A 12,870-nucleotide genomic window follows, 5' to 3' on the forward strand; every position below is an offset into this window, starting at 1 on the left:
CTTTGATTTGTCATATAAACATCTGCCCTGGAAACACTGTAATTTCTCTTCATAGAACTAGACTTTCATAAGAATGAAAAACAAAGGATTATAGAAGAGAAGCAAAGTGCAACACATTTCTTTAAAGCTCATTTTTTGATTCTTACTAGGATTTCTTTCAGTTGGAGCCCTTAGGATGTGTTTATTTTATATACCCAGTCAACATTCCATTATAGCATTTCTATACTTTACAGAGACTTTTCTAAGGAAATTAGAAAGAAATAGAGAACATAGTCACTAATTTCCCCCTACTACCTGTAAGTGGAAAGTACATCTGAAATGGTTTGAACTAAGCATATCACTACAGTACAAGGGCTTCCTTGTGCCATTCAAGTAGATCAAGCTCCACAGTGGCTTAGATACTCCCAAACTTAAGGAATCATAGGTTTTCTGTTATGTACTGAGGTCTTTAAAAACCTCTCTCTCCCCTAGCTCCTCTGAATTCCTCTACCAGAGTTCAGATGCCCCAGGGGTCTCTAGTCCCTAGGCTAGATTTAGATGCCAGGGTGGACCCCTTAATTTGACAGTGTGGGGGTGGTTTCAGTGGACAGTTGGATTGGGTTGTTAGCTTGGATTGGCAGTACAATGCAAATTAAAGTATGTTGAATACTGTGCTAGAACATTGCTAATAAGGTATGTGATTCTGTAGGTTTGGGTGCTGGTACACACCTTGGTGACATTATTTTGGTAATATTAATACTATTTCCAAGGATTTGTATTACTCATATTATTAAAAAAAATTTTTTTGTTTCTCAAATTACAAAAATCATATGGGCTTGTGGTTAAAAAAGCAAATGATAACCAGTTAGGGGTGTGTGTATGGGTGTGTGTGTGTGCTTGTGTGCATGTGTGTACCCATGTGCACATGTGCATCAAATCAAAGTTCAACATCTTCCCATCTCAATCCCTTAAGTCTGAAATGAACCATTCCACAACCTGCTGTATCTTTATTCAAATATGTTCAAGCATATAAGCATGAATGCATTGTTTGCGGTCATTAAATTAGAATTATATTGTACACAATTTGCTTTTTTCGCTTAATATCATGGACATCCCTGCAAATCAGTAGTTAAGGGACTAACATCTTTCTTTCTAATTTTTTAATTCTTTCATAAACATAGGAATTTTAATTTTACAGAAGAGGGATCACAACCCTTCCTGTAGGAAATTAGCTTTTCATTTTATTATAACTTCTGTTATTATTATTAACATTATTTTGATTTTCATTTGCATAATGCTTTATAGATGACAAAATCCTGTCACATACACCATCTTATTTATGCTTAGACATTCTATCAGATGGTTATTATTAACTCTATTGTAGGTGACCAGGAAGTGTAAAGAGGTTGAGGCTTTCCCTTTATCACAAAGCTGACAAAGGTAGAGTTAAGATTAGGAGTTGGCCTGTCTTACTCACCCATGCCTTTAGCAAGCAGTTAACCTTCTGTTGATGTTTGAAAATGTTTGTGGTGGGAAGGTAGGTAAACCCCTATTGAATACCATCCACCATACTGAACAATTGTCAATATAATTACATAGCCATCACCTTATCTACCGTAACTGTTTGTTCTGCTGTGCCTATTGTACGGAAATGTAAATTCTATGTTAATTTTTCACCTTAATTCTTAAAACAGATTCTTATCTACTAAACAGAAGCATTATTCCATTTAAATGGATTTCCACCTTCTATTATTTGATTCTAAACTCATTTTATCTACATTTTCTTGGACTGGGCTCCATTTGCTGTACATTAATCTCAAAGCCCTAATGATTCATCTGACTCCAAGTGTATTATTTCTCATTGTATCTTGCTTTTCACAATTTAACTTAGCCTGTAAACTGGCTTTCCATGCAGCCTCCAAATTAATAGCAGAAAAATAAACTTTTAAAGATGGAAAACAAAGCTTGCCCTTGACCTCATGGAAAAATAAATATTTGTCTGAGAAATGGCTTGGCTACTGTCCTGATGGGTCCCCAGAGGCACTTTTCCTATTTTGTCAATGCTGATACACAAAAAATTAATTAGAATGCTGAGTTTTATGTGTCCAACCACAGATATCCAGCCAGCAGTAGAAATTGAAACTTTTAGGCAAACATGTTGGTAATTAATGAAAAGCACATGCTTCCAGAGCATAGGGTAGCACAGTGCAATCAGAATGGGTTGTGGAGACTGAGAGATTGGGGCACTGGTTAAGTCTTTGACCTTGCAGAAGTTGATTAATTTCTATAAGCCTACTATTTTGCGTTTGTAAAAACAGGGATCATGCTCATAGATTTGTTGGAAGAATTGAATGATATGATGTGCAGTTGCCATTACAGTGTTTGGCATTTAGGAAATCTTCAGTAGATGATAATAGCTGATTTTCAGCTGCTTTTTACCTACAAAACAGCTATTTCTTACCTAATATAACACCTAGTATATCCATATACCTAATACAACTATCTAACTAAAATTAAATTTAACCTTTTTAGCCAGGTTCGTATATAAGTACCTTTATTATTTTCTTTTTTGTCACTTGTTCTGTCTATACAATGAACCCACTTCTTCCTGTTTTGAAGATAAATTTTGGTATCAAAGTCCTTTTAAAGATTATTAATTCTTTCTGCTAAATTAGTAATAAGTTAGTAGTTACATTATTAAGGTTTATCATCATAATACACTGAACAAGTTAAAATATCTTCCTTACAACAAATGATTTAAGCATGAATTCAAATTTTGATAACATGACTTATGGCTCAATTGCTCAGTTTATTATGTATTTTTTTCAGATTTTGTGGCATTCAGTTAGCAAAATAAGGTCATTTAGTTTCAAAATTTGTTGTCTTTCACTTTCTTAAACACTTTGAATCTGGACCTCAGGACCTAATGTTTTCTAAGTATTTCTTTTGGTTTTAAACTGGATTTGAGTGCTTAGTTTTGTGTGTTCACATTTAGAGTGATGGTAGAAATCTTGGAGAATGATAGCTTTTGGCTACCTACTAATGCATAGCATTTCAGAGAACAGAAGACTATATTCCTGTTGTCAAAGAGTTTAGGATCACTTACTTGTTTATAATGGGCCAGGTGCTATTTTAAGCACCAGCAACAGTGGTACACAAGACAGATGTCCTAGCCTTGATGAGCAAAGATTCTAGTTAGAGTGAAACAGAAGTCAACACATAAATAACCGTATATAAAAGGCAATTTCAGACACTATATGTACCATATGAGGATCATATAGGGTAAAGTGGCATGAAGGGAAGGCCTCTCTTTGAATTAAAGCCTGAATTATACAGAAGCTGGCATGTGTCTATCCAGGAAACAGGGTTGCAAGCAGAAGAAAAAAACCTGTACAATGCTTTGTGGGACAAGAGAGTGGGCATAGGAATTAGTATACAAATGACTCTCACCAAAGAACAAAAATGTGCATGAGCACTGTACATTCAAAAGTCGGTTTCAGACAGGTGAAGAGTGAGAAACTGAGAAAATACATTTGGATACCGTCTTCTTCAAGGCACCATGTACTCAAGGTTAATGAATGACTATTCAACATTTCAACAGAAACATAATTTGGGCTATTTTCTATCCTAAGGGATATTTTACAAGGGCAGTGGAAGAAAAAGATTGTCTTTCCTAAAGGAGAAGACTAATGTACTTACAGATGTGAAAACAGTTTCTATGTCATACATATCTTTCATTTTAACTAACTTCAACTGGAAATGAAAGTCCTGAGTTAAAGATCGTCTCTTTAGAGCTTAGGCCTGTGACTTTAGCCAAGCTGCATTTTGGACACTGTATTCTTGGAATTGAAAGTCCACTAGAAAAATCCCCAAGACTGTTGAATCTCTTCGTTTTCTTCTCTAAATTGGCATTTTCTTCTCTAAATTATAAGATCATCACATTTTGGTGCTGTGAAATGTGAAAATGAAGTCAGAAATATTGAAAACATAACTTTGAACTATTTTTTTCATTTCAGCTCCTCCTCTAATAAAAGACATATGTTTTAACTAGGTTAATGCTTTTCCTGGGTTTCTAATTATAGTACATCTTCATTTTAGGTATGAACAGCTTACATTTTTGTTCCCTGAATTATGAGTTAAAAAAATAAGCACAGTTGTGCAATTCAGCCGGATTCTCAAATCTTTTTAAAGAAACGATGCCTCCGAGACAGAACAGAAAGCAGAAGGGCTTTGGGTCTACATGGATGTCATCATTAGTAGACCTTGTAATGTGTCAAATTTTGAATATAAAAACTTATTACATGTAGTAATTATTTCTCTAGATTCCTTGGTCAGAGGGAAAGTTTTCACATCAAAACTGAATACAAACTGAAAGCACTTTCACCTATATTCCTTCCTCTACCTACCTAGAAGAAACAAATTATCTGAGAAAAAAATTAATAGCTCTCCTACTGTAATGCATCAAAGCATTATTATCTCATTTTCTTGTCTGAATTTTTAAATGCTCAACATTAGAATTTCTCAGCAAGGTAGTAGAACAATTGGCATTAGTAGAAATTGAAATTAATGTTAGATGCTACATTTCAAAGATTGCTTTGGTTGAAGATTTCTAGGCTAGGTAATTAGGTATTCCCAAAGAAATCCAGTGTCCTAAGTATTTTTTAAAAAATTAATTAATAAGAAATCAAAGGAGCAATCTGAAATAGTAACAAACATGTGGATACCTAAAATCAATATATCTGTGATTTACCTCTGGCTGTGGATGTGGCACAAAGAACACAGTGAAGTCTTCCCTTAGGAAGTTGGAAGTCTGATGCAGACAGGAAGAACTACGTTTTATTTTGTGGTGCTATCTGGCAATTATAGAAGGTCACAGAAAATGAAGGGCATGGATATGGAACTGAATCTGTAAGAGTATTTTATTATCAGAAATATGAGAAATGGCTGTCATAAAAATATTTAGTCCTGGTGCATAGAGTTTGGAGGATACATTTTTGAATTTATTATGAAGCTGATTTTATTTTAAAATCAATCAAAACAATATAAGAAGGTATAATAGAAAGTCTCACTTCCACCTTCTCCAATCCATCCTATTTTTTTCTCCTCAGGCCAAGAAACTATGTTTGCTATATATTTATCCCTCCATAGTTTCTTTATGCAAATTTAAGCAAATGCACCTATATATTCATTCATATTTCCCCTTTCTTACTATTGTGAAGTATTTTATGAATGGGATATTATGTTTCATGCTTATGAGACATATATACATGGCATATCATTAATGTATCTTCAATGGTAACAATAAAGTAAGTAGTATTTTCAACCTTTTACATATGAAGAAACTGAGGCTCAAGGGAATTTAAACATGCCCCAAGGTCATACATTGTTAGAGGTAGGATTTAAAGTCTCCTTTTTTGCACTAATAATATTTTTTGGTATAACCTTAGCAATTACTTTTAATGGCAAAAACCACAATTATTTTCGCACTTGTGTATTGAAATGTCTGGACAGAATTCTGTAGCTCTTAAATAACTAATGCTATTTTCATTGTATTCGAAGAACTTCATGGAATGTTTAATCTTTTAATTTTCAAAATTAAAATGATTTTTTTCTTGGTTAATATTATTTTATAAATAAGATAGTAAAACACATGTTAAACCCAACTCTCCAGATAAAAATCACTGTTTACATCTTGGTATCTACCCTCCTAAACTGTTTTGTGTGTAAAGTGATGTCACATCATGCAGTTTTAAGAGGAGTTACAGGTTGACTGGCAGTGATCTCTCTCTTACACACATGCACACTGCAGTTCCCCATTTAGTTACCCAAGAATCCAGAAACATATTGGCAGTTGGGTGTTCACAGTGGGCAGGGCCAGCACCGCATTTCCTGGTTTTTCCCTGTCCCCAAGTTCCTTAGTGGGATGCACAGCCACCAGCGATAATGTCCATACATGGTGGAATCCTGCATCATCTTAGGAAACCATAGAACTTTCTTCTGTTCTAATTGTTTTTATAGGGCCTACACCATTCCAGAATAGCCTCTACAAACAATCTACATGCTGCCACTTAAGCAAAGGTCTAGAGATATATCAATTCTTTGATGTATGGTTATACATAGCTGCTGTGAGTTTATAAGTTTATAAGGGGCCACCTGTAAATTTATCTCGCATAATTTCCATTATTTATCCTTTTTGAACATCATCATATACTTATGGCCTTTCATAGACTCAAATAATTCCAGTCTACAGCTATGAACAATTGGTTTTTTATCCACATTCATAGTCATTGCATTTTGGCCAGTGAAAGAAATTTTGAAAGTATTTTTACTGTCTTTTCACTAGATTTGCCAGCCCCAGCTTGAGCTATCCCATCCCAGAATCAGTTTCTAGAAATTAAATGTGGATATTAGGATTGCATATTATATTGTGTTATATGAGCAGGGGATAAAGGCTAATGACAAAGGCCTCCAGGCCTTTAGTGATAGAACAGACATTTATGTTTCTTTCAATATGAATGAATTAACGTTGGTATGTCATATTTATCACTTTAAAATATTACTTAAAATGATTGTTCATTAATGCAATTTGCTATTGTTTTGAGCTAGATTTTAACCTTTACTCACTAGCTTTGGTGTATATATACACACTATATATATATATACACACTATACTATATGTGTGTGTGTGTGTGTATGTATATATATAGTCTTACCAAACTGCGTGTTTAAATTTCTATGCTACTGCAAGTTTACTTTCTTTTGAATTTTTGGCTCAAGCATCCTGAGAATTTAGTGTGAAGATCTCATTTTTCCCCTGTGTCAAGCATCAGTGGAACAACAACTGCCTAAAGAAGAAAATCAGGCCAACTTATTTCCAAGGGGAATACTAAAGAAATAAAAAGTTCTGGGCAAAGAGGCAAAACTCTTGAGACGGTAGTAAGATTCATGGATGAGAATGGCTTGGGAAGAGTGAGGAAGGGAGGGATGACTACTAGTTGGAGCACAGAGGATTTTTAGAGCAGTGAAACTGATCTGTGTAATACTCTAATAGTATGATACATGAAGACACATGTCATTATGCACTTGTCAAAACCCATAGAATGTGCATCAAGAGTGAATCCTAATATAAACTATGGACTTCAGGTAGTAATAATATATCAATGTTGGCTTATCAGTCATTAACAGAGGTACTGCACTAATAAAAGGTATTAACAATAGGGGAAACTGGGTGGGGAGGCGTAGACAGGAAGGATATATATGGTAATTTTCTGTACTTTTTGCTCAATTTTTAAATAAACCTAAAATTATGAAATAATGTCTATTAATTAAAAAAACAGTTATGGGCCCTCAATCAGAACGTGGATTCAACTATGCTCAACCAACAATAGTTATGGAGTTATTGCTGAAAAGAAAAGTAAGAATTGCATGGACCCTGAGTCTTTCTTTCTGGGTGACATATACATATTACACATATTTGGCCAAACACACAGGGGAAAATGAATCAAACCATAAGGCCATTAACAACCATGCCCAAAAATTTCCAAAGCCTTGTGACATAACTGATCACTGACAGGAAAACATGCACACGTAGAATGTGAATAAAATGTGAAACCAAATTACAGTATAATCCCATAGATGTTAAAATGTATTATACACATTTCCCTAAGTCACATTTTATCCCCTTCTAGGTTAAGATTATACCTCTCAACTCTGAATCACATAAATTAACACCATCCCTTCATATCCCCTTAACACCGCTTTCCAATGGTAAGAGTTATCCAGTGAAGAGAGAACAAAGACGCCATTGTTGAAGGACTCTAGATTTAAAAGCCCACGGAGATGGATAAAGATTACACAGAGGCACATTTAATGGAGCAGTATAAAAGAGTAGGTGGTCACTTGCCCCTGAAATGCTTCACTGAACAGATCCATGTTGAAAGAAGAACAGGCTTTGATATAAATTAATTGGCAGGCATGTGAACCACAGAAAGAAAACACATACCTTTAGAAAAGATGTGAGACGATAAAAAGCAGGAAGTCAACCTTCCTAAGACAGAAGTCTGAATCAGAGTTGAGCTGCTTTTTCCCAAACTGACTTGAACTTATTAAAGTCTTGAATCTGAACACTAGTACTGAAAATTTCAGAAAAGCTCACTGATTTTTAGTACTTTTGCTTAAGGCCAGAAATGGAGCAAGGACAAAAATACAGCAGGCATGCTTTATATATATCTCCACCATTTTAATCTGAACCAAAGTAAAGAACTACTTATCTGAACCCTGCATTGCCTCCCGTGTTGAGACTCTGTTTCTCAAGGCATTTACTTACCCACCTCTACTGTCCGGGGAAGAAGTGGACACTAGATCCAAGAGGAAGCTGAATTTTGGAATAATATTGTTATTGTGGACAGTTGGAATCACTAAATTTCATGCCGATTTTTAAAACATTTTCTAAAGTGGTAACTTAAAACTGAACAAAATGCACCTGGGAAGTTTTGATTTGAAAATTACTTTGCCTACTTTTCTGGGTTTTTTTTGTTTGTTTATGAAAAATAACAGTTCCTTGGCTCCCTCCTCTAATTTTTCCCCTCCTGAAGGCAATCATTTGCATCTCTTTGAGTAATTATTTTAGACTATATATCCGAGCTCTAAATAATATGTTTATATTATTTTGATTTTTCCATGTTTTATCTCCCATTATGGAAGACGAGGATCTGCATCCTCCTGCTCCTGCCACACACTGGGCCCTGTCCATTTTCTCACCGCTAATAAAGTAATACAAGGAAGATCAATAATCATAGACTTTGATAGTATGGTTATATAAATACCATCCATAGATGAGCTGTGACATGAACTATATTCATTTTTCCTTTCATGCATTTTTAAATTTTCTCTGGAAGGTGAGATAATTTTGTTGCTGTTTAATCATTTGCTTTGTGTTCTATACATTTACCACGAATTCAAGCCCTAACTCTGTCAGTTTCCTCAATCTCCTCTCGAGACAATCAGACACATCTGATTTCTAACAGTTGATCCTCCTGAAGAAGCCTGTCTTGGGTATTTCTGACTTGCTCCAATCCACACTGGTTTTCGTCTCTGCCTGATGCACCACGCCTTTCCTGGGCTCTTCCTTCACATCATCCTGGGAACTTCCTTTGCCTCTGTCCTCTAGTGCATCGTCTCTTTCTGGTATCCCTTGTTTTCCTCTATATTGGTCTTTTCCCTGACTTTTTTGGAGGACAGTAGCTTTCCAAGAAAGGGTGCATGACATAAACATTTTGGAATCTTGCATGTCTTAAACTGCCTATATTCTATCACCACACTTGACTGATCTTTCCTCTGCTATAGAATTTCTAGATTAGAAACATTTTCCTTCATATTTTTTAAGATATTGCTTCCAGTGCCTTCTAGCTTACCAGGTTAGTCATTCTGAAATTATCCTGATTTGGGATCTTTTGTATTTGACCTGTTTGGTCTGGATACCCACAGGATCTTTCCTTTGCACAGGGGGTAAATCAGTGTAATATTTGTACAGGAACAAATAGATCAGCAGAAGGGAATTGAAAATCAAGAAATAGCATCCCATTATAAATGAGAATAAAATTTAAAGCAAAATACTATTTTTAATTTAACAGGTAGAAATGGTTTATTTTGTAAGTAATATTTGGAACAACTGGCTATTCATATGGAAAAAAATAATGCCTCTCTATCACATTACTTTAGAAAATTACAGATGCATAGGGATTAAGTGTAAAATGGAAATAATTTTTTATTTTTTATTTATTGCGATAGCTTTATGGGTTTTGGTTACATGGATGAATTGCATAGTGGCAAAGTCTGGAATTTTAGTGTACCCATCACCTGAGTAGTGTAGCTCGTACCCATTAGGTAGATTTTTATATCTCTCCCCTGCCACCCTCCCTGCTCTTGAGTCTCCAATGTCCATTACACCAACTCTGTATGCCTTTGCATACCCATAACTTAGCTCTGCCTTATGAGTGAGAACATGTGGTACTTGGTTTTCTAAGGATTTTTTTAAACCTTGGAAAAAAATTCAAGAGACTACATGTAAAATACAGAAGTAGTAGAGACCTTCTTAACCAAGAAAGGAAGCTTGACATTTATCAAAAGGAAATCTGGACATATTTAACTATATAAAAATTTAAAATTATTTGGATGAAGAAAGATATTATAAAGGAAAAACACAAATTATAGACATAAAGTAAACAGACAAAAGATACTTTAAAGTAAATAGACAAATGGTCTCATAAATTGACAAGAGAAAAACAACAAAATGGAAAAATGGACAAAAGAAATAAATGAGCAGTAGGGTCCCCTAAATGCCCCCTCCGATCCTGGCAAAACAGCTTATTTTTTAAATTTTGGAGATGGTAAAATAAGAGGACACCAAGCATAGTTGAGAATGGGATGGGACATCATACTGAAAAGAGAACAATTCATTGAATGTATCCATACTATGCCTTAAGACTTCCAGACTTTTCCCCCATACAGTTACCAGAAATTGGCAGAATTTCTGCAGGCCAAAGGACCTAAAACTATTGATATTATAATTTTCCACAACTAAACAGTCCAACTTGATCTTCCCACAGTGCTGGTGACAGAAATCACTGCTAGTCAGAAAAATGCAAATTCAAGTAACAATGTGCATAGAAATTGGTTTTCTATGCATGTAGAGGCAACTGGAGGCAAAGATCTTCTTTAGAAGCATCTGTTCTGTGACTATGTCCTTGCCCCAGATGAGAATGTGGCCTGCTGATGATATATGATTCACAATAAAGAGCATAATGCTTATCAACCTTTCCTTAAACAGAAATAGAAGTTCTTTTGGAAAAGTGATGTAAGCTTTGATCACGAAAGATACATGGTATAATAGAAGTGCCCCAGTCTGCAGGACCTGACTGTGCTTCGACAGGGAACTAGGGGCCATGAATAAGCCTTGCCATGGTATCTGTGGCCATCCTTCCACTTAGTTTCTATATCCTTCTCTATTTAAATCAGGCACTGGCTCTGTGTGTGTGTGTGTGTGTGTGTGTGCATGTGTGTGTGTCTTTTTGTCAATCTATAACCGGAATGTTGCAAATTGGGTCAAGGGTGGGCTAGAAATAAAATCCATACAACCTCAGTGATTTTCCAAGGGGTACCAAGGATCTGAAGAATGAAATTTTTACTGGTTCAAACGAGGCTCCTCTTTTGTTTGTGTTATTTGTTTATTCCCCTTCATACCCATTTCCCATCCTCATAGGCAACCACTTCTGACATGTTTAATATGAATTATGTATTCCTATAAAAAGATATCGTTATTTTGTGAATATGTATCTTAAATTTATGTATATCTCATTCTAATCTTTTTAGTCAGTACTATGTTTTTAAGATCAGTCTATGTGGTTATGGGTATGACTGTGCCAGAAATGCAGATAATAAGTGTTTACCCTATTTTACCTATTTTCCCAGCATTGAACACTCAGATTGCCTCTAACAGATGCCCCCACAAATAATGTTGGGATAAGCATCAGCACCCATGCCCTCTGATGTGAACTCGCTGGGTCATATGACATGCATATACTGAATTGGACTAGGTCCTGCCAAAGAGTTCTCCATAATGGCTGCACCAGTCTACACTCCCACTAGTAACAATAAAATTTTAAAAAAATCTGCCTTCACAGACCTTCTATGATAAAAGCCCCAAGAAAAAGATGAATTTCAAATTGAAGTTTTTGACAGTAAGTACATTGTGTGAGCTAAATCTTCCCTTTGGCAAGCAATGCTGGCTTTGAGACTCTGTAACTTATACAAAGGTCTTTGAAATTATCCTTAAATGAAAATTAACATTTGACCTGACTAAAGGGTAAGGATACTTTAAATAGATATACATATGAGATCTACATGGGTGTTTGCAATTTTTTTTTTTTTTTTTTTTTTTTTTTTTGAGACGGAGTCTCGTTCTGTCCCCCTGGCTGGAGTGCAGTGGTGCGATCTCGGCTCACTGCAAGGTCCGCCTCCCGGGATCATGCCATTCTCCTGCCTCAGCCTCCTGAGTAGCTGGGACTACAGGCGCCCGCCACCGCGCCCGGCTAATTTTTTTTTTTTTTTGTATTTTTAGTAGAGACGGGGTTTCACCGTGTTAACAAGGATGGTCTTGATCTCCTGACCTTGTGATCCGCCCGCCTCGGCCTCCCAAAGTGCTGGGATTACAAGCGTGAGCCACCGCACCCGTTCTGGTGTTTGCAATTTTTTAAACATTCTAAGTTGTATTATGTCCAGTATGATTTTTCTTCCTAATTGCAATGGTTGTAGGAAAATTCAACTAGAGTGTTAAATAACTAAACTCTGTGGTTTTTACTTCATTTAATTTTCAGATTGATGACCTGAGTCAGCTGAGACAATGGAAGCCTTGACCCACGAATGCAGCTGGGAAGGGCAGGATGCAGGCTTAGCTGAGAAAAGCCCAGCATGTCATACTCTCCCAAAAGGAAAGCTGTCCATCCTTGCACTAAGATGGACTTAGAGTGAGCCCAAGCTCTCTCTGCATTCTCACTCTCAGGAGACCGATGACCCATCGGTAAGTAACAGTAAATTGGTCTGGAGTGGGATTGCATAGAAGGTTAAGGAAATGCTGTCTTCCCTCTGCCTGAATGCATGCGCTAAGTGGTCATGCAAAATGTAAACTTCACTGTTACTGGCAGACAGGTCATCCATATCAGGTAAGTGTCTGGGGAACACATGGGTAGGGGTCAACCTCACATACTACGGGCTATTAAGAATAAATTGTTGTCTCTGATCTCATCCAGGTTCAAACTGAAAGTCCAATGCCTGCTCAGCCTATTTGGCTTTTAACTCAATGACAAACAAGGCTTTATTACCCAGCACAAGTGG

This window comes from Macaca fascicularis, chromosome 2 (assembly GCF_037993035.2).
Source record: "Macaca fascicularis isolate 582-1 chromosome 2, T2T-MFA8v1.1".
NCBI classification, from domain to species: Eukaryota; Metazoa; Chordata; class Mammalia; order Primates; family Cercopithecidae; genus Macaca; species Macaca fascicularis.